At 36.2% G+C, this 20,441-nt stretch overlaps 2 pseudogenes; one reads left to right on the top strand and one right to left on the bottom strand.

Annotated features, from left to right (window-relative positions):
* Positions 1-169: 169 nt before the first annotated feature.
* On the bottom strand, positions 170-6,433 carry LOC129898923 (mogroside IE synthase-like; annotated as a pseudogene).
* Positions 6,434-7,097: 664 nt separating this feature from the next.
* On the top strand, positions 7,098-7,733 carry LOC129898918 (uncharacterized; annotated as a pseudogene).
* The last annotated feature ends 12,708 nt before the right edge of the window (positions 7,734-20,441 follow it).

The following is a 20,441-nucleotide window of genomic DNA, read 5'->3' as shown; positions in this document are numbered from 1 at the left end:
TAACCATATTGTATAGCAAATCATCTGACTTGGTTAATTTGTGACACTTCCTCTTTAGACTAAAGTGATCATACAAGTTGGGAAACAAGTTTAGCATAATTATGATGGGGGACATTAGCAAAAAGAAAATGATAATTGGAAAGAACGTTTTGCATTATTGTGTGGAAGCACATTAACATAAGTAAAATGATAATTGATGAGGTAAGCACATTTAGTCATGGAATTACATCATCAAATAATCCACATCCTTTATTTTTCACATCATTCCTACATTTCTATGAGCAAACTATGTATATGTACAATAGGTGAACACCTCTTGAAAACAATAAGTAATTACTAATTACCAACTTAGGTCATTAGGCAAAGCTTAAGACCCACCATATTGGAATTGCCACCATTGGAACTCCCAAACTCAAGGCCTCTAAAGTAGAATTCCACCCACAATGTGTCATAAAACAACCAATTGCTGTGTGATAACACATCTAGTTGAGGACACCAAGTTACCACTAGCCCCTTTCCCTTGTGATGTTCTTCTCTAAAAGATCTTTTGGAATTTTAGGCTCCTCTGATTCTCTAATTATCCACAAGAAGTTGTGATTGCTTCTCTTCTATCCACAAGCTATCTCCTTCATTTGTTCTTCTTTCAATTCAGCCATACTTCCAAATGAAACATACTTAACAGATCCATCAGCACAATCACTTAGCCATTTCATGCAAACATCAGTTTTAGGATTGTACATAGTGAGACCATATGATTTACCATTCTCAAGTCTCTTGTCCACATACATGGATGGTATGGTTGGTCCAATAGTCCTCAATGGAACTCTCTTTGCTATCCAATTCACTTCCTGTTCATAATTGGAAGAAAAAAAAGGATAATATACACAAACTAAATGAACTATAAGTAGTAAATTAAAAAATAAATGGTCTCTCAGTGGCAAAGCTCTCACTATGCACAAATCCGTAAAAGGGTCGGATCACATTTGATCTATTAATGTACAAACTCTTGCATTACTGCAAGAGGTTATTTTCACGGTTTGAACCATAACCTCCTTGATCACACGGTTTCAATCCTTAGCGATGTTGAGCGCTAAGGCGCAACGACTCTCACGAAGCTGTTGCGCCCTTGCTTCTTGCTTTCAAGCCATAGCTTGTTGGGTAGTGTAGTGAAGTTGTCCGTGTAGGTTAAATAAAATTTGTATTAAGCAAACAAAGTAGCACGAAGCGGTTTTTGATATGGAACATCAATCAGGGTAAAAAGGAAGTCATGGCATGTGCTATAATGGACAAAAACCCTCCAACCCACCAAAAAGTAAAGAACAGGTAGTCCTGGCATGTGCTATAATGCATAAAGTAAAGAATTTGTGGTGCTTGCTTGTGATACATAGGGCTTTGGAATCCTTAAAAAAAATGTTACGGTGTACATTTGTGTCAAATTCTCCAAAATTTATTGATACTTTGAGGATCTCACACAGGTGTAACGATATTTCGAAAGGATCCGAATGACATAGTCACGAGTCCCTCAAGCAACAAATTATTTAAGCAAATAAAAAAAGTAGTGTGTGAATACAAACATGTTTCTCCAATTCATATATGGTGTTGCAAAGGATCCAATCAGCTTCTTGGATATCAGAGAATTGATCAACAAGCACCTTCAAGAATGGTGGATAGGACCCCAAATCATTAACAAAAGATGGCAAGTGAGAGGGAACTAATGGTGGCAATCCAGGGAGCAATACTTGATTCCCTTCAACAATAAGCTTTAGTTCCTTTAGTTGGATATGATAAAAAAATATTTTCAACAGCACATCACATACAGTGGCGGATCCAGAATTTTCACTCAGGAGGTTCGAAAAATAAAAATATAAATGTCTGAACTAGAATGCAAATACAAACATCAAAGGGAAGATTTTTTCAAGTTATTCTAACAGTTTATTTTAAGGTAGTAGTTGTACACCAACAAATAATTCAATTTTAAAAAATTAGGTAGCTTGTCCCATGAAGAATCGAATTTGCAAATTGAGAATAATATTTGTAGCCCAAGTTTGGCAGTCTAGTACCATTAGACTATCTTTCTTCTTTGATTTAGACGGTTCAAATTAATCTATATACAAAATATTGAAAACCTACCATATATATATTGTATAATTTTTTGCCGAGTTCGGGTGAACCCGTGTCACCCACGTAGGTCCGCCCTTGATGACATAGTGAAGAAATTAAACACCACTCACTAGTTCAAACTTTTTTGCAACATGAAGAATCCAAGGCATGAATGAGTCATAAATGACACAATCTATAGAATTTCCTTTGTTTTTCAACTTGTCAATGAGTTGAATGAGAGCTTGTGATCCAACTTTTTGATAACTTTCCAAGTAGATTTCAATGGACTTGGCATAAAAAAGTCCATTGACATCATCATATCCATCAGAAATTGGTTGAATTGAGATAGAAACTGTGATCAATTCTTGCATGGTTTTCTTGAATATTGAAGTCCTCTTTCTCTATATATTATTTTACCCTTATAAGTGAACAAGCAAAAGGAAGATCACCGCATCAAACAATTGTACTAAAAGTAACGTAAATTGTACTATACTTGAACAGATTATCCATTGAAACTAATCATATATTGAAAAATAACTTTGAAATAATTCCACAATAATATTCATAACAAGTGCCTTTAACCATTATTAGTTTTATTTCACATGTTTTATGATTTGATTTTTTAACTTCCAGAACTCCATTTAGGCATATGGATGAAAATTCTAACCCATTAAAATACCTGTTGCACTCATAATTTGAGGTAGTTACCTCTTTAAAATTCTCATTGCCATTACTCGAGATTCGAGATTGACATTTTAATCCAATTTTTTATATTGCAATATGAATATCGATAAATTTATATTTTCACATAAAGTGTGATTTTGATAAATAAAGAGCTTTTCAAAGAGGTTCACAAAACAAAAATAGTGGTATGGGGTTCGTAATGCGTTTGCTCAACTTTCAAAGTAGGTTATGACTTATTGTTTCTAGACGTGGCTTGTGTCATCATAGGTTACTATATAAAGCATGTTATATATGTATTAGAAAAATGATGAGATTGAAGTATTAAGTAAGAAAAAAAATTGTTATCATGAAATCTGAGTTTAGATTTAGCTGATATACCTTTTGTCCCAATTTATATTACTCTATTTTTTTTAGATAATCCCAAAAAAAACAACATATTTTTTAATTTTAAAAATATTTGATTATACTATCAATATTAATTTTAAGCCCACTTAAATAATCAAAACTGTTCAACTCATATTTCAATATTTTCTATCGTACGCGTAAATTTTATTGAAATCTTTTAAATTTTACTCTATGATACATACATCATTAAATATCTAGAGAGAACAACTTGTAGTATTCTTACATAATAAATATCTAGAATTGGCTGTCTTGTCAAAGTTAGGTGGTGACTAGTGAGTTTCATTATTCATTCATGAATTTGTGTGTGTAAAATCACTATTAATACATAAAAATAATTTATCAAGAATCTTGTAATTTTCTTTTTTTAGAATTTAGAATTTATATATTTAAAATTTTGATTTCGCCTTATTATAGATGATGAATGTCTTTAGGGTAGAATTAGAAACCCTCTGTAACGACCCATTAGGTCGTTTTGAGCACTGAAACTATTTTGATTCTTTCCGTAAAATTTTAAATAAGAATTTTGAACTATCCGTTAAACTATTGTTATTTAGTTGAAGGGTATTCTTTTAAATAATTAATTTATATGGTGATTTATTATTTTAATAATTTATTTATTAATGAAAGACAATAATTGTTAAATTAAAAGTGGGTCATACCCACTATTCCTTAAGTCCATATAATTAGGTTGGATAAAATATGAGTAGTATTTTTATAATCTATAAAGAAAAAGAAGAAAAGAAAAAAAAACGACGTGCGATATTCTTTGATTTATGCGGCGGAAGCAAAAAAAAATAGAAGAGAAAGTCAAATGAACAGGTAAGATTCCGTGAAAATTTTAAATAGAAACATATGATATTATTGTCATTAACGTATGGTAGAAAGCTTGGAAAAAAAGAATTAAAGTTGTCATCATTAGGTTGAACAGAGAGAAGGAAGAAAAGTTTTTCTTTTGGAATTGGAATGACTGCTGGTATACGTAAGTTTTCATTTTGTGTACTTTTTGTAATGGATAATTAATGTGATGTGATATGAAGGGGTAATGAATAGGATTTACGATTTATAGAGGGATATAGAGCGTAGGAATGTGAGGTTATTAGATTGTGGTTATGTGAAGAGTTCGTAATTTGGTGTATTTTTCTTATTATTATCATATTATAATTTAATTTTGGTATATTAAGATTGGAAATTTAATGTTAGGTGTACTTTATTATATGAATATCATCATATTTATGATATTGGAAGGATTTAGACTTAACACTATGCTTGAGACTTAGTAATTATAGATTTGGGATGAGTTTTTGGGTTTAGGCTAGACATATAGTAATATGGTGTATATCAATTCGTACTTATGAATAATGCATTTTTGATAGATTTGGAACGTTCTGAGGCCTTGCAAAAAGAAAGAGGAAAATCTTGAGAATTTGTGGCACATGTTCGGCATTCGAGGTATGTTAAGACTTTTAAACTTCGTTGAAGGACGTTTTTCTAATTAACGATTAAAATTGAAATAGATAACGGGTAAGGGCGAAAGATGGGGGTCTCGTATCATTGGTGTGACGGGCATTGATACGAGTACCAGTGTTATAAAGGAAAGATTATTACTATAGAATGAAGGATTGTACTTTGAGAATGCCAAAGCATATGGGCCTTAGCTGATATATTATTGATTGATTTCTTTTGTGTGATTGTGCTTCTTATTTGAACCTGTATAATTGTGATAGTTGAGGTGATTATATGTCATACTGATATTTGATTTATTGAGATGCATCATCATCTCTTATGTCGTCGAAATTATATTGTGCACATGCATTGACATGAAATTGAGTATGAGTAAAGGTTTGATAGAAGGAAAATCATTCGTGAGAGAGCATTTTATGGTTATAAGTTGGGCACATGGAGATCATCCGTGTTGGGGATGGTTGATTTTATGATAGTGCGTTTAGATCATCCGCACAGACACCTGGAGATCGTCCGTGTCGGTATATGGACCTCGTGAGTCCCTCATGGGTCACAAACTCTCAAAGTATATTCCGAGAAATGTTGTGTATATACAGTTGTGTTACTTGGTATTTGAGGCATATCATCTCATAGTGTTGCATTGCATCTCATTATCTTCTTCATTTTTACTTGATTATGTGTTAAATATTTTGTGACGTTTGATTACCCCTATTTTGGTGAGACTTGATTGATAAGTGTAATGTAGAATTATAAAATTTGAAAAAGAATTTTATATATACTCCTTGTCACTACTTCTTCATTGTCGGTCAATGAGACATACTGGGTACACGTAGTTTCTTATTCATACTACACTTGTTGTACTTTTTTGTGGTTCAAATTTGATTGCGAATACGAGTGTATCTCGTGGAGCTTTTTGAGTTCGAGCTTGGGTTATCTTGGAGTTGTGGTGAGCTGTTTGGCTGTTTCGCGGTCCACACCTCCCTCTATGTTTCATTTATTATGTTATTTTAGTATTCAGACAGAATATTTATTACGTCTAAACTAGTCATTTTAGTTTTATATTTGAATCCTATTTTAGAAGCTCTTGTACTTATGACACCAAATCTTGGGTGGTATTTTAGCTTTTCGAATTTCATACTTATGACAGATTTAGTGTGTTGGATATTCCACTTGTCGCATGTCTCATTACCTTATTTATTTTACTGAATTGATGAGAATATTTGGATTGGCTTACCTATCGGTTGGGAACATAGGTGCCATCACGACTTGTGAATTTGGATCGTGACAATTTTGAATCAGAGCCCTAGGTTTATCGGTCTCACAAGCACAAGAGCAATGTCTAGTAGAGTCTTGTGGATTGGTATGATGACGTCTATACTTATCTTTGAGAGGCGATAGGACATTTAGAAAACTTCTATTCTTTTATTTCTTGTCGTGCACTTTTGACTCTTTTGGAATTCTAATATTGTTGTCTTATTCTCTCACAGATGGTGAGGACTCGTGCATCCACGAGTGGTGATTAGGAGCATATTCCTGCACCTACTTCTGGGTTCACTACACGAGGTAGAGGTAGGGGACGAGGTTGAGGTCGGGGTCGAGGTTGTGTTGTAGCACATGTGGGAGGCCAAATACCGACAGCCACTCAGGGATTTATTGGGGGAGTATCTCCAAATGCAGATGTGATTCATAAGGATGTGTAGGATCATGTTGAGGGGCATGAACCAGCTCAGGATTCACCTAGTTTTATTTCCACTCCCGTACTTCAGCATACCTTGGCTCGCATGTTAGGACTCTTAGAAGGGATGGTTCAGGCGGGAAAATTGCATGTCACCTCTAATGGCTCACAGACTCGTATTGGAGGTCAGACTCCAGATCAGATGGTTGCTCCAGGTTCTCAGACTCCAGGCACTCATCCAGCTGCTGCTACAGCTCCTCATTTAGATAGTATGGTGTTGCCAGGGGTTGCATCACATTTGGCTAATAGGCCTGCCATGACCACCGATGAACAAAAGATGTTTTGGGAGATTCTGAATGATGAATCCTCCGATCTATAATGGTGACTTGAATGAGGATGCATATGAATGTATAGTCAGTTGTCATGAGAGGTTGCACAACCTTGGATTAGTGGAGTCTCATAGAGTTGACTACACAGTGTTTCAGATGACTGGACCGGCCAAGCAATGGTAGAGGGACTATATTAGTGGTAGGCTAGTTGGATCGTCTCCACTCTCACAGACTCAGGTTAATCAGGTATTTCTAGATAAGTTTGTTCCACGTAGTGAGAGGGAGCGAAAGAGGGACGACTTTGAGGGTTTGCAGCATAGAGGCATGTTAGTCGTTGAGTATGAGGTTAAATTCCATGCCTTTGCAAGGCATACTTCGATGATACTTACCACCAAGATGAGAGAGTAAGGAGGTTTGTCAAGGGGTTGATTATTCCGATTCGTATGGAAGTTTCTCAAGTTGCTGCTTCTGGTGTTCCATTTCAAAAAGTGGTAGATATTGCCAAGGAGTTAGAGATGATTCGATGTGAGGGATTTGAGCAGCATGAGGTCAAGAGGGCCCATAATTTAGGTGATTATGAGGGTGCTCCGCCTAGGAGTCGAGGTTACTCAAGGAGAGGTTATAACTCTTAGTCTAGCAGACCCATTTATGCCGCTATACTAGAATCCGAGGCTAATTATGTTGGGCATAGTACTTCTAGTTTGACACATTCTTTATAGGGTTCATCTTTTAGACATTCTGGTCGTAGAGGGCATTCTGGCCATTCAGGTTCCTCTCATCATCATATGCCTCGTATGGGTTGTTTTGAATGTGGTGATATGGGACATTTTGTGAGAGATTTCCCCGGGATGAGACGTAGTGGTTCACAGCAGGGTTCTCAATATTTGACATCTAGGGCTACATAACCTTCGATTAGGGGAGGTACATAGAGTGATAGGGGTGGTTCTCATTCTAGTAGAGGTGGTTCCCATTCTGGTCAAGGTGGCGATCGTGGAGGTCCACAGTCTGAGGGCGGTCGTATCCATTGTTATGAGGCTTCAGATGCTGTTATCACATGTATTATTTCGGTTTGTCATTGATCAGTTACTGTATTATTTGATCCAAGCTCTACGTATTCTTATATGTCCACATATTTTGCTTCGAGTTTGGATATGTCATGTGAGTTTCTTGATTTGCCTATACATGTTTCTACTCTTGTTAGGGATTTCGTAGTGATAAATTGGGTATATCTATCGTGTATGGTTACTTTGATGGGATATGATACTCATGTGGATTTGAAGATCTTAGATATGGTAGATTTTGATGTTACTCTTGGGATGGATTGGTTCTCTCCTTATCACACGATTTTGAATTGTCATACTGAGACAGTTACATTAGCTATGCCTGGGATTCCTACAGTAGAGTGGAGAGGTTCTCTTAGTTATTCTCCAAAAAGGGTGATATCGTTTCTTAGGGCTCGTCGCTTGGTGGAGAGAGGATGTTTGGCTTATTTGGCACATAATCGAAATACTAGTGTAGAAAGTCCTATTCTTGAGTCTATTCTAGTGGTAAGTGAGTTTTCAGAGGTCTTTTCGACGAATTTGCCAAGTTTTCCTTCGGATTACGATATTGATTTTTGTATTGACTTAGAGCCAGACACTCAACCCATTTCTTTTCCTTCTTATCGTATGACACCAGCCAAATTGAAGGAGTTGAATGAGAAGTTGCAAAATGTTTTGAGCAAAGGGTTTATTAGGCTGAGTGTATCTCCTTGGGGTGTTCTAGTGTTATTTGTGAAGAAGAAGGATGGATCTATGTGTATGTGTATTGACTATCGACAGTTGAACAAGGTTACCATCAGAAACAAGTATCCGATACCTCGTATTGATGATTTATTTGATCAACTTTAGGGTGCTCTAGTTTTCTCCAAGATTGACTTGAGATCCGATTATCATCAGTTGAAGGTTAGGGTGGAAGATATCCCTAAGACAGCTTTTCGGACATGTTATGGCCATTATGAGTTTTTGGTGATGTTTTTTAGGCTAACTAATGCCCCAGAAGCCTTTATGGACTTGATGAATGAAGTGTTCAGACCATACTTGGATTCGTTTGTTATTGTCTTCATAGATGATATATTGATATACTCCCATAGTAGGGAGGAGCATGAGCATCATTTGAGAATTATGCTAGGCATTCTAAAGGAGAAGAAGCTCTATGAAAAGTTTTCAAAGTGTGAGTTATGGCTTAATTTGGTGACATTCTTGGGACATGTAGTGTCCAAGGAGGGTATTATAGTGGATCCTAAGAAGATTGAGGCAGTTCGATATTGGGTCAGACCTGCTTCAGTTACTGAGATTAGGAGTTTCTTAGGCTTTGCAGGTTATTATTGATGATTTGTGCAGAGATTCTCATCTATTGCATCTCCATTAACTAGATTAACCCAGAAGAAAGTGTCTTTCCAGTGGTCTGATAATTGTGAGACAAGTTTTCAAAAGCTCAAAACTTTATTGACTACTGCCCTAATTTTTACTCTACTTGTGGAGGGAGAAAGTTTTATTGTATATTGTGATGCTTCTCGAATTGGTCTTGGTTGAGTATTGATGTAGAAGGGAAAGGTGATAGCTTATGCTTCGAGGCAGTTGAAGGTTTACGAGAAGAACTATTCTACCCATGACTTGGAATTGGTAGCTATAGTATTCGCATTAAAGATTTGGAGACATTACCTTTATGGTGTGCATTGTGAGGTGTTCAAAGATCATTGCAGTCTCTAATATATATTCAATCACAGGGATCTTAATTTGAGGCAGCGGAGATGGTTGGAGTTGCTTAAGGACTACGACATGACTATTCTTTATCATTCGGGTAAGACGAATTTGGTAGCAGATGCCTTGAGTCGAAAGATAGTGAGTATGGATAGTCTAGCCTTATTACAGGTTGAAGAGCGTCCTTTGGCCATAGATGTCCAGTCCTTAGACAATAGTTTTGTGAGACTTGATATTTCATAACATGGTAGAGTTTTGGCTTACATAGAGTCAAGCTCATCTGTATTGGAGTAGATTCGAGCTCAATAATTTAATGATTGTGATTTGTATAAAATTCGAGACAAAGTATTAAAAGAAGAAGCCAAGGAGGCAATTCTTGATGTTGAGGGAGTTTTGAGGATAAAAGGTCATATTTGTGTTCCTCGAATAGGTGATTTGACTAGGCTAATCATGGAGGAGGCTCATAGTTCGAGGTACTCTATTCATCCGGGGGCTACTAAGATGTATCATGACTTAAAGAAGCATTATTGGTGGTGTCGTATGAAAAAGGGACATAGTAGATTTTGTGTCTCGATGTTTAAATTGTCAGCAAGTGAAGTATGAACACCAAAATCCTAGAGGTGTGACTCAGAGGATGCCCATACCTAAGTGAAAGTGGGAGCGTATTGCTATGGACTTTGTAGTAGGATTGCCGCGTAGATTGGGTAAGTTTGATGCTATATGGGTCATTGTGGATCAATTGACCAAGTCTGCGCACTTCATAAGAGTTTAAACTACTTATAATTTAGAGAAGTTAGCCAAGATCTACATTCGGGAGATAGTTCGCTTACATGGGGTGCCTATTTCTATCATTTCAGATCGTGGCACATAATTTACATCTCATTTCTGGCAGTCTATGCAGAATGAGTTGGGTACTCAGGTAGATCTTAGTACAATATTTCACCTTCAGACTGATGGTCAGTCTGAACAGACTATTCAGGTCCTTGAGGACATGTTGCGGGCGTGTGTCATCGACTTTGGTGGTCATTGGGATCAGTTTTTACCTTTAGCGGAGTTTGCATATAACAATAGTTATCATTCGAGCATTGAGATGGCACCATTTGAGGCTTTATATGGTAGGAGATATCGATCTCTAATTAGTTGGTTTAATGCATTTGAGGTTAGGACGTGGGGTACAGATCTGTTGAGGAAGTCCTTGGATAAGTTCAAGTTGATTCAGGATAGGCTTCATGTAGCACCCCCTTTGGGAGGATGCCACTTATGAAATAAAAGATAATTTTTTTATTTTTTTTAAATCACAAATAGTCAACACCATTGCGGATCCATAAAATATATAAAACTCGAACCAACAGTTATTACAAAACTATTATATTCCTTTGTGAAAAATGACAAGCCAACATATAAACACAGTATAGGCATGATTTGAGTTAAAAGCACACTCCAAAGTAGCAAAACTACTCACCCTGTTCAAGTTACAAGCATACAGTTCTATTTTCACAAGCCTTCAAAATTTCATACATAAGTGCCACATATATCATGTACAAGTCCCCCAAAATATTTACAAAAACTAGATGTATATGCAGATGCGATTTTCACAAGGGCTCCAAAAGTCTACTCCAAATGGCCATCTTCACATCTCATCCCGCACATTATGTACGATAGAAAACAACTATCGCTAAGCATAAAGCTTAGTGGTGTACACTTTGGGCTTGGAGCCATTAAATTCTTCAACTCCCTAGTTCATTGCAGGTGGCTCAATAAAGTAAAAGTAAGCCCAAGTTAACAAGTATATCAAAGTATCGAATACAAACCTTGAAGAGTTTCAAAATCAATATCAATATTCGAAGGCTCAAGTATCAAGAAACTTATAATTCAATTCGAAAGAGTTGCCAAATAATCAATTTTGCCTAATAGGTACGTCATGCCTTCACACTAAGTACAATCAATATCAAAATGGACCAAAGCCCCGAAATCAAGAAGGACTGAAGCCTATATCAAGAAGGGTCGTCACCTAATATCAAGAGAATCAAGAACCATGTTGAAAGTGGCTTTCTACTTGTACTCGAGAATGGGCAAAACTCCATTGTCAAGACGAAATATAAATCCAAATTCAAGATGGGAAAGATCCGAATCGAGAGGCATGCCAATATCAATGACAAGTCACCGTAACAAGAAGGGCAAAGTCCCATTAAGAATGCAAAATGATCAAGCAATTCGTACAAGTGGGCGGTTTAGCAAAAGTTTTGCAATACTTGAGATAATAGTCATACCAAAATACAAAACCAAGAGCAAGGAAACAACCCATCAAAATACTTCAAATTTCAAAAAATAAATTATTTTAAGTTCAAGTTTATACACAAACCTTGGCGTTTTAGCATACAATAGGTTCTACCACAACTTGAGGAGCTTAATTCCTCTTCGCCATAGACCAACCAAAATCCACTTCGTCAAACAGTTCCTTTTAGCTTGTATAAATACATATATACCTTAAATACACAATCAAATATCTACTTAAGTTTAAGAGTCTCATAATATCAAAACTAAACATGAAATTAATAAAAATCAGCCCAAACTATTCAAACTGAAATTCTGGACAGCCTACTGTCTTGTATTGTTGCTTAGTTTCGAAGGGGTAAATGGGGTAAATAGTCTTTGTGGCCTCAATAAAAGTTATATCCATGTGTCTTAGGGTCGCATATAATTTCGAATCACCCTTACAGTAATTCTGTACAAAAAGATATCCCAAAATACCAACACCTGTCCATGTAGGATTTTCAAAACAAAATCTAGACAGCATCTCCCCTATACTTATCACCCTTTTTTGAGCATCTAAAGGAAACATTGGATTTCTGAGCCTAAATGAAAGTTATATCCCTATGAAATAGCTTTCCACAACATCTTGAATCACTAAAAAATAAGCTTTACATAAGGAGTTATACTAATATTACTAACGGTAGTCATATCCAAAAATGGGGTTGCTACCAAAAACAAGAACCTCCTCGCTACCCCAACTATAAATTTTATGTTGTTAAACACCGTTACTTAACCGAAGGATACCTTAGACAATTAATTTACAGAACAAAATTGGAGGACTTACCTCGCTTCAAGCCAAATCTGTGGCTGCCTCTCTCTTTTCTCTAAGTTTCTCTCTTCTTTTCTCTTATTTTCTAATTGAAAAAGATGACTTATCAAGAATTAGTCATCACTTTACATGTATATATATGCTCCCTTGAAGTGTGACATATGGCAGCCCCTAGGGGTGGAATATGTCCAACCCCAATTCAAAGTTGCCATGTGGCAGCGTGGGGTCCACCCCAAGTAGGTGTGTCACCTACTTGGTCCAAGTAGGTGCATCACCTACTTGTTTCAAGTAGGTGCATCACCTACTTGTTTCAAGTAGGTGTTACGCCTCTTTTTCCCTCCTCCGTGAGTTCGTAATCTCATCTCACTTTAATAACCTATATAATCCTTGCTACCTAAGCTCGACGTGTACTCAAGTAACTTTGTTATGTAAGATATCCCAATCAATAGCTTACGTAAAACTTTATAGATAACGTGGATCACCTGGCAATCCTTTAGAAAAACCATAAAAAGAAAATTGGGGTGTTACAACTCTCCCCCCTTAAGAAATTTTATCTCGAAATTTACCTTATACTTAAAACAATTGTGGATACTGAATTCGCATATCCTCTTCTCTCTCCCAGGTTGCTTCATTGCCAGACTGATTCCTCCAAAGGACTTTTACTAAAGTATCTTTCTTATTTCTAAGCTCTTTTATCTCATGGGCCAAGATTTGGATTGGTTCCTCATTATATGTCAAGTCAGGACTTATCTCAATGGATTCGACAGGGAGAACATGAGATGGATCAGAGCGATATCTTCTAAGCATAGAAACATGGAAGACATTATGGATTCTATCTAACTCCGGTGGAAGAGCTAATTTATATGCAACTGGACCAACTCTCTCAAGTACTTCATATGGTCCAATAAATCGAGGACTAAGTTTTCCTTTTTGGCCAAATCTCATAATCTTCTTCCATGGAGAAACCTTTAAAAATACCTTAGCTCCTACTTGATATTCAATTTCATGCCTCTTAAGATCAGCATAAGACTTTTGTCTATCTGAAGCAATTTTTAGACGATCCTTGATGACTTTTACCTTATCTTTAGTTTATTGCACAATCTTAGGACCAACCAGTTTTCGTTCACCAACTTCACTCCTGCAAAGAAGAGTCCTACACTTTCTCCCATATAAGGCTTCGTAGGGAGGCATCCTATACTTGATTGGTAGCTATTATTATAAGCAAATTCTATCAAGGCTAGTTGTTTATCCCAACTACCTTCAAATTCCATAATGCAAGCTCGAAGCATATCTTCCAAGATTTGAATCACCCTCTCAGATTGACCATCTGTCTGAGGATGAAAAGATGTACTAAAGTTCAACCTAGTGCCCAAAGCTTCTTGCAATCTAGTCCAGAATCTAGATGTAAACCTTCAGTCTCGGTCAGATACAATAGAAACAAGAACTCCATGTAACCTCACAATCTTCTAAACATACAATTCTGCTAGACGTTCAAGTGGGTAGTCCACCTTGATGGCCAAGAAATGAGCACTTTTGGTTAGCCTATCAACTATAACCCAAATTGCATTATGATTTCTTTGAGTGCGTAGAAGCTCAGAAATAAAGTCCATAGTTATTCTTTCCCATTTCCACTCAAGTATCGATAAGGGTTGTAACAAACCAGTTGGGACTTGATGCTCGGCCTTTATCTATTGACAAACTAAGCATCTAGAAGTAAACTCCACAATGTCCTTCTTCATACTATTCCACCAGTAGTGTTCTTTAATGGTTTGGTATATTTTAGTACCTCTAGGATACATTGCATATGGTGAAGTATTTGCTCTATTCAAAATTTGTTTTCTCAAATGGTCATCTTTAGGGACACATAACCTGTTTTGATAAAGTAGAACACCATCCTCCCTTAATTTAAAATCAAGCTTTTCTCCAATTTGAGCTTCTTTGATCAATTTCACCAGCTTCTCATCTAACTTCTATGCTTCTTTCACCTGTTCAAGTAGAACTGGTTTGACTTGCAAACCGACAGAAATAGAGCCTTCAGAGTTAAATGTAAGACAAACATTCATGGCTCTTAATTTAAGAAACAAAGGCAAGTGGCTTAGTGACAAACTAGCAAAGGCTTTATGACTTAGCGCATCTGCTACCACATTGGCTTTACCCGGATGATAATCAATTGTGCAGTCATAATCTTTAATGAGTTCAAGCCATCTACGTTGCCTCAAATTCAACTCTTTCTGTGTATCCAAGTACTTCAAACTCTTGTGATCAGTAAATATGTGACACTTTTCGCCATATAAGTAATGCCTCCAAATTTTCAAGGCAAACACTATGGCAGCGAGCTCAAGGTCATGAGTAGGATAGTTTAATTTATGTGGTTTCAATTTTTGGGAAGCATATGCAACTTCTTTCCCTTCTTGCATCAAGACACAACCCAAACCACGATGAGAGGCATCACTATATATCACATATTCCTTTCCTTCAGTTGGTGGAGTAAGTATAGGAGCTTGTGTTAATAAAGATTTGAGCTTCTCAAAACTCTCCTGGCATTTGTCATCCCATACAAACTTGACATCCTTCCTCAAGAGTTTAGTTAAAGGGGAGGCTATAATGGAGAAGCCCTTGACAAACCTTCTATATTATCCCGCTAAACCCAAGAAACTCCTTACTTTAGTTGGACTTTTAGGTGGTTTCCATTCAACAATAGCTTGAATTTTACTAGGATCTACTTTCACACCGGCCGCCGACACAATATGTCCTAGAAAGTCCACTTCATCGAGCCAAAATTCACATTTAGAAAGCTTGGCATAAAGCTTCTTCTCTTGCAGAATTTGCAAAACAATTCGAAGATGCTTTCCATGATCTTCATTATTCTTGGAGTATATTATATCATCTATAAAAACCACTACAAATTAATCAAGATAAGGCTTAAACACGCGATTTATCAAATCCATAAATGCCGCAGGAGCATTCGTCAACCCAAATGGCATTACCAAAAATTTATAATGGTCATATCGAGTCCTAAAGGCAGTTTTAGGGACATCATGTTCCCTTACCTTCAGTTGGTGATACCTAGACCTTAAGTCAATTTTTGAGAATACACTAGCACCTTTTAACTAGTCAAATAAATCATCAATCCTAGGCAGTGGGTATTTATTCTTAATGATTACCTTGTTCAGTTGCCAATAATCAACACAAAGCCTAAAAGTCCCATCTTTCTTTTTCACAAATAGCACAGGAGCTCCTTAGGGAGAAATACTCGGGCGAATAAAACCTTTCTCAAGGAATTCTTGCATACAGATAGGAGTGGTTCCAGGAACAACCTCTATGGGAAATTCAACCTCCCTTTCCGGGGGCAGTCCGGAAAGATTTTCAGGAAAGACATCAGAAAATTCACACACCACGGGTATATCCTTAAGGCTTGGACCTTCCAGACGTGTATTAAATATATGAGTAAGATATGCTTCACCACCTTATCTAACTATCTTCCTTGCCACTACTACAGAGATGATATTAGACGTCAATGATCTTTCACCTTCACACATGTAGCGCCCCCTTTGGGAGGATGCCACTTACGAAACAAAAGGTAATTTTTTTATTTTTTTAAAATCATAAATAGTCAACACCATTGCGGATCCATAAAATACATAAAACTCGAACCAGCAGTTATTACAAAACTATTATCTTCCTTTGTGCAAAATGACAAGTCAATATATAAACACAGTACAAGCATGATTTGAGTTAAAAACACACTCCAAAATAGCAAAACTATTCACCTTGTTCAAGTTACAAGAATACAGTTCTGTTTTTACAAGCCTTCAAAATTTCATACATAAGTGTCACATGTATCATGTACAAGTCCCCCAAAATATTTACAAAAACTAGGTGTATATGCAGATGTGATCTTCACAAGTGCTCCAAAAGTCTACTCCAAATGGCCATCTTCACATCTGATCCCGCACATTACCTACGATAGAAAATAACTATCGCTAAGCATAAAGCTTAGTGGTGTATACACTTTGGGTTTGGAGCCATTAAATTCTTCATCTCCCTGGTTCATCGCAGGTGGATCAATAAGATAAAAGTAAGCCTAAGTGAACAAGTATATCAAAGTATCGAATACAAACCTTGAAGAGTTTCAAAATCAATATCAATATTTGAAAGCTCAAGTATCAAGAAACTTATAATTCAATTCGAAAGAGTTGCCAAATAATCAATTTTGCCCAATAGGTACGTCATGCCTTCACACTAAGTACAATCAATATCAAGATAGACCGAAGCCCCAAAATCAAGAAGGAATGAAGCCTATATCATGAAGGGTCGTCACCTAATATCAAGAGAATCAAGAACCATGTTGAAAGTGACTTTCCACTTGTACTTGAGAATGGGCGAAACTTCATCGTCAAGATAAAATGTAAATCCAAATTCAAGATGGGAAACATTTGAATCGAGAAGCATGCCAATATCGATGACAAGTCACTATAACAAAAAGGACAAAGTCCCATCAAGAATGCAAAATGATCAAGCAATTCGTATAAATGGGCGGTTTAGCAAAAGTTTTACAATACTTGAGATAATAGTCATATCAAAATACAAAACCAGAAGAAAGGAAACAACCCATCAAAATACTTCAAATTTCAGAAAATAAAATATTTTAAGTTCAAGTTTATACATAAACCTTGGCGTTTTAGTATACAACAGGTTCTACCACAACTCAAGGAGCTCAATCTCTCTCCGCCATAGACCAACCAAAATCCACTTCATCAAATAGTTCCATAACCACATATACACCTGAAATACACAATCAAATATTTACTTAAGTTTAAGAGTCTCATAATATCGAAACTAAATATGAAATTAATAAAAATCAGCCCAAACTATTCAAATCGGAATTTTGGACAACTTACTGTCTTGTATTGTTGCTCAGTTTCGAAGGAGTAAATGAGGGAAATAGGTTTTGTAGCCTCAATGAAAGTTATAGACATGTGTATTAGGGTCGCATATAATTTCGAATCACCCCTACAGTAATTCTGTACAAAAAGATATGCCCAAAATACCAACAACTGTCCATGTAGTATTTCCAAAACAAAATTTGGGCAGCACCTCTCCTATACTTCATCACCCTTTTTCGAGCATCTAAAAGAAAAAATAGACTTCTGAGACTAAATAAAAGTTATATCCCTATGAAATATATTTCCAAAATATCTTGAATCACTCAAAAAGAAGCTTTACATAAGGAGTTATACTAATATTACTAACGATAGTCATATCCAAAAATGGGTTTTCTACAAAGAACAAGAACCTCCTCGCTACCCCAACTATAAATTTTATGTTGTTAAACACCGTTACTTAACCGAAGGATACCTTAGATAATTAATTTATAGAACAAAATTGGAGGACTTACCTCGCTTCAAGCCAAATCCGTGGCTGCCTCTCTTTTTTCTCTAAGTTTCTCTCTTCTTTTCTCTCACTTTCTAATTGCAAAATATGACTTATCAAGAATTAGTCATCACTTTACATGTATATATATTCTCCCTTGAAGTGTGACACGTGGAATGTAACACCCCCCAAAAATAATTCCCTAAAATTCGGACCTTTCTTGTATTCGTGTAGGGTCAAACTCAATTATTGTAAAGTGTGTGCAAGAGTTAGGATGAGTTCCTAAGTAATTAAAGAGTGTTAGAGGTGATGTGGGGTCATAAGTGATCCTTAGAACCAACCTAAGTCCAAAAGAATTCGTCTTGGGTAAGTTGTCGAAGGAGTTTGTATAAGGGTCGACTTCTAACGACCATATCATTTGAAATATGATGATCTGGGTGGCCCACGACCTATTAAATTAAAGGTCATCGAGTCTTCTTTCCAAAGCCATTAAGAGTGTAATTTTTGGAGTTCGGAGTCAAAATATATGACGATCCTAAGATGGACGGGTACTGCAGGAATTTCAGGCCTGAGCTGTGACTGCAAGAAACCTGGGCTTGGCGCCACAGTGGCGCGATGCGCCACTATCGCGCCAGGAACAAGCCTTAGTAGTTTGTTCCCTGGAGCGGTGCGCCACTAGGAGATGTGAAGGGTTTTTAAGCCTATTTTCCAGAACCTAGAAAATATGGGCTTGGCGCTATAAGGGCGCGACGCGCCACTATCGCACCACAAAACAGCCTCAGTAGTTTGGTTCTTGGCGCGATGCGCCACTATCAGATGTGCAGGTTTTAAGCCTAAATTTGACTTGGCGCCGCAGTGGCGCAATGCGCCACTATCGCGCCAGGAGAGTTTTAGCCTGTTTTCCGAATTTTTGAGAAAGGGCAATTTGGGTATTTCTCCAAATTATATATACACTATCCTTGGACATTTTTGGGACCATTTTTCAGTACCTCTCTCTCTCTCTCTATAAAAGGCCTAGTATTTTCCCTCTCTTCTTCTTCTTCTTCTTCTCCAAATCCTTCTCCAACAAAAGGTACCTTCAAGAGTTTCAAGGATACAAGCCTTCCATTGAAGACCTAACATCAAGGTTTCTTCAAAGTCTTCAAGCAAGGTATGTAAGGCTAACCTAAAAATATGGATTGAGTTCTTCCATATGCCCATGTATGTGTTGGATAGGAGTTGTGAAAGATGTGAACCTTTTAGGATGATTTTCTTGAAATCTTTCCTAAACTCTAGAATATTCTTTTTGTGTATTGGAAATTGATGGATGATTTCATGACTTGATTCTTAAATAGTCAACTTTCATATTATTGATTACAAATGTATCTTTGTATATAGATTTATAGATATTGACGATATTCTTGAGTTGAATTTTGTTGAAAGTATGGATTCATGTTTCATTCACATGAACCTAAGATGAGATTTCTTATCATAAATGTCTTGAGGTTGAGATGGATTATTTTGTGTATATATGATGATGATATTTGACAATGAGGTGATGATAATAATTGATAATGATGTGGATGATGAGGTTGATAATGATGTGAATGATGATGTTTTGATGATGGTGTGAATGATGATGTGAATGGTGATTATTTAATATATGTAGAATGATTGATGAAGAGATTATGTTGACGAGGAGGTTGTGTGACGAAATGGATTAGAGTCTAATGTGATTATGTGATATGTGATTTGCATAATTTGGTTGATTGGATTTTTATGAGCATTTTGAAAATAAATGATCTCTTGAGAAGGAGTTTTAAATAAATGCTTGTGAGCATTTTTGCATAAATTATTTATACACTATTTTGAGTTTTAAAGAATGATTATTTTTATCTATGATTTAAAAAGAGTTTAAGCATGAGTTGAGTTTGAAAAGTCTTTTAATTATTTTTGAACATGAGTATTTGGAGTATAAATGATTTGAGCATTTTTTTTACTTTAAAATGTCAATCTTTGAGATTTAGTTGAGATTGTATAAATTTTAAAGAGAAGAGTTTGATGATTAAGATGAGTCGATTTGAAAAAGGGTCTAATAAGGCCAGATTTGAGTTGAGTTTTGAAAAGAGTCCAATGAGACTAAATGAGTATTTGGAGTATCTTACTCACTTGATAGATATGAGCATATTGAGTCTTGGGAGAAGTATCGAGCACCGAATTGGGTAAGAGTATAGTCCATACTTGAACTAATAAACTACGTTGTCAAATGTAGGAGAGGATCGAACCGTTAAAGTCAGATGTTTCCCAAATTATTGTCCTAACATGATAGGACTTGGTTTGATTAGATTCATGATTGGTTGATTCATTCATACCCTGGCAAAGTATGAACGAACGCGGCAACAACGTCGACTTATTGTACTATCACTCGCTCATATGGTGATGGTTGTCGGTTAGAGAAACTCCCAATTGAATGGATTGTGCTTGATATGATTGGTTTGATTGTGATTGTAGATGATTGAGTTAAATTATAAAATATTGCATAATTTAATTTGTATATTTATTGAGTTGAGTCCTTTGAGTTGATTGTTGAGTTAATTTTATACGATCGGATC

This window comes from Solanum dulcamara, chromosome 8 (assembly GCF_947179165.1).
Source record: "Solanum dulcamara chromosome 8, daSolDulc1.2, whole genome shotgun sequence".
Lineage (NCBI taxonomy): Eukaryota > Viridiplantae > Streptophyta > Magnoliopsida > Solanales > Solanaceae > Solanum > Solanum dulcamara.
This window is presented reverse-complemented; position numbering and strand designations above follow the sequence as displayed.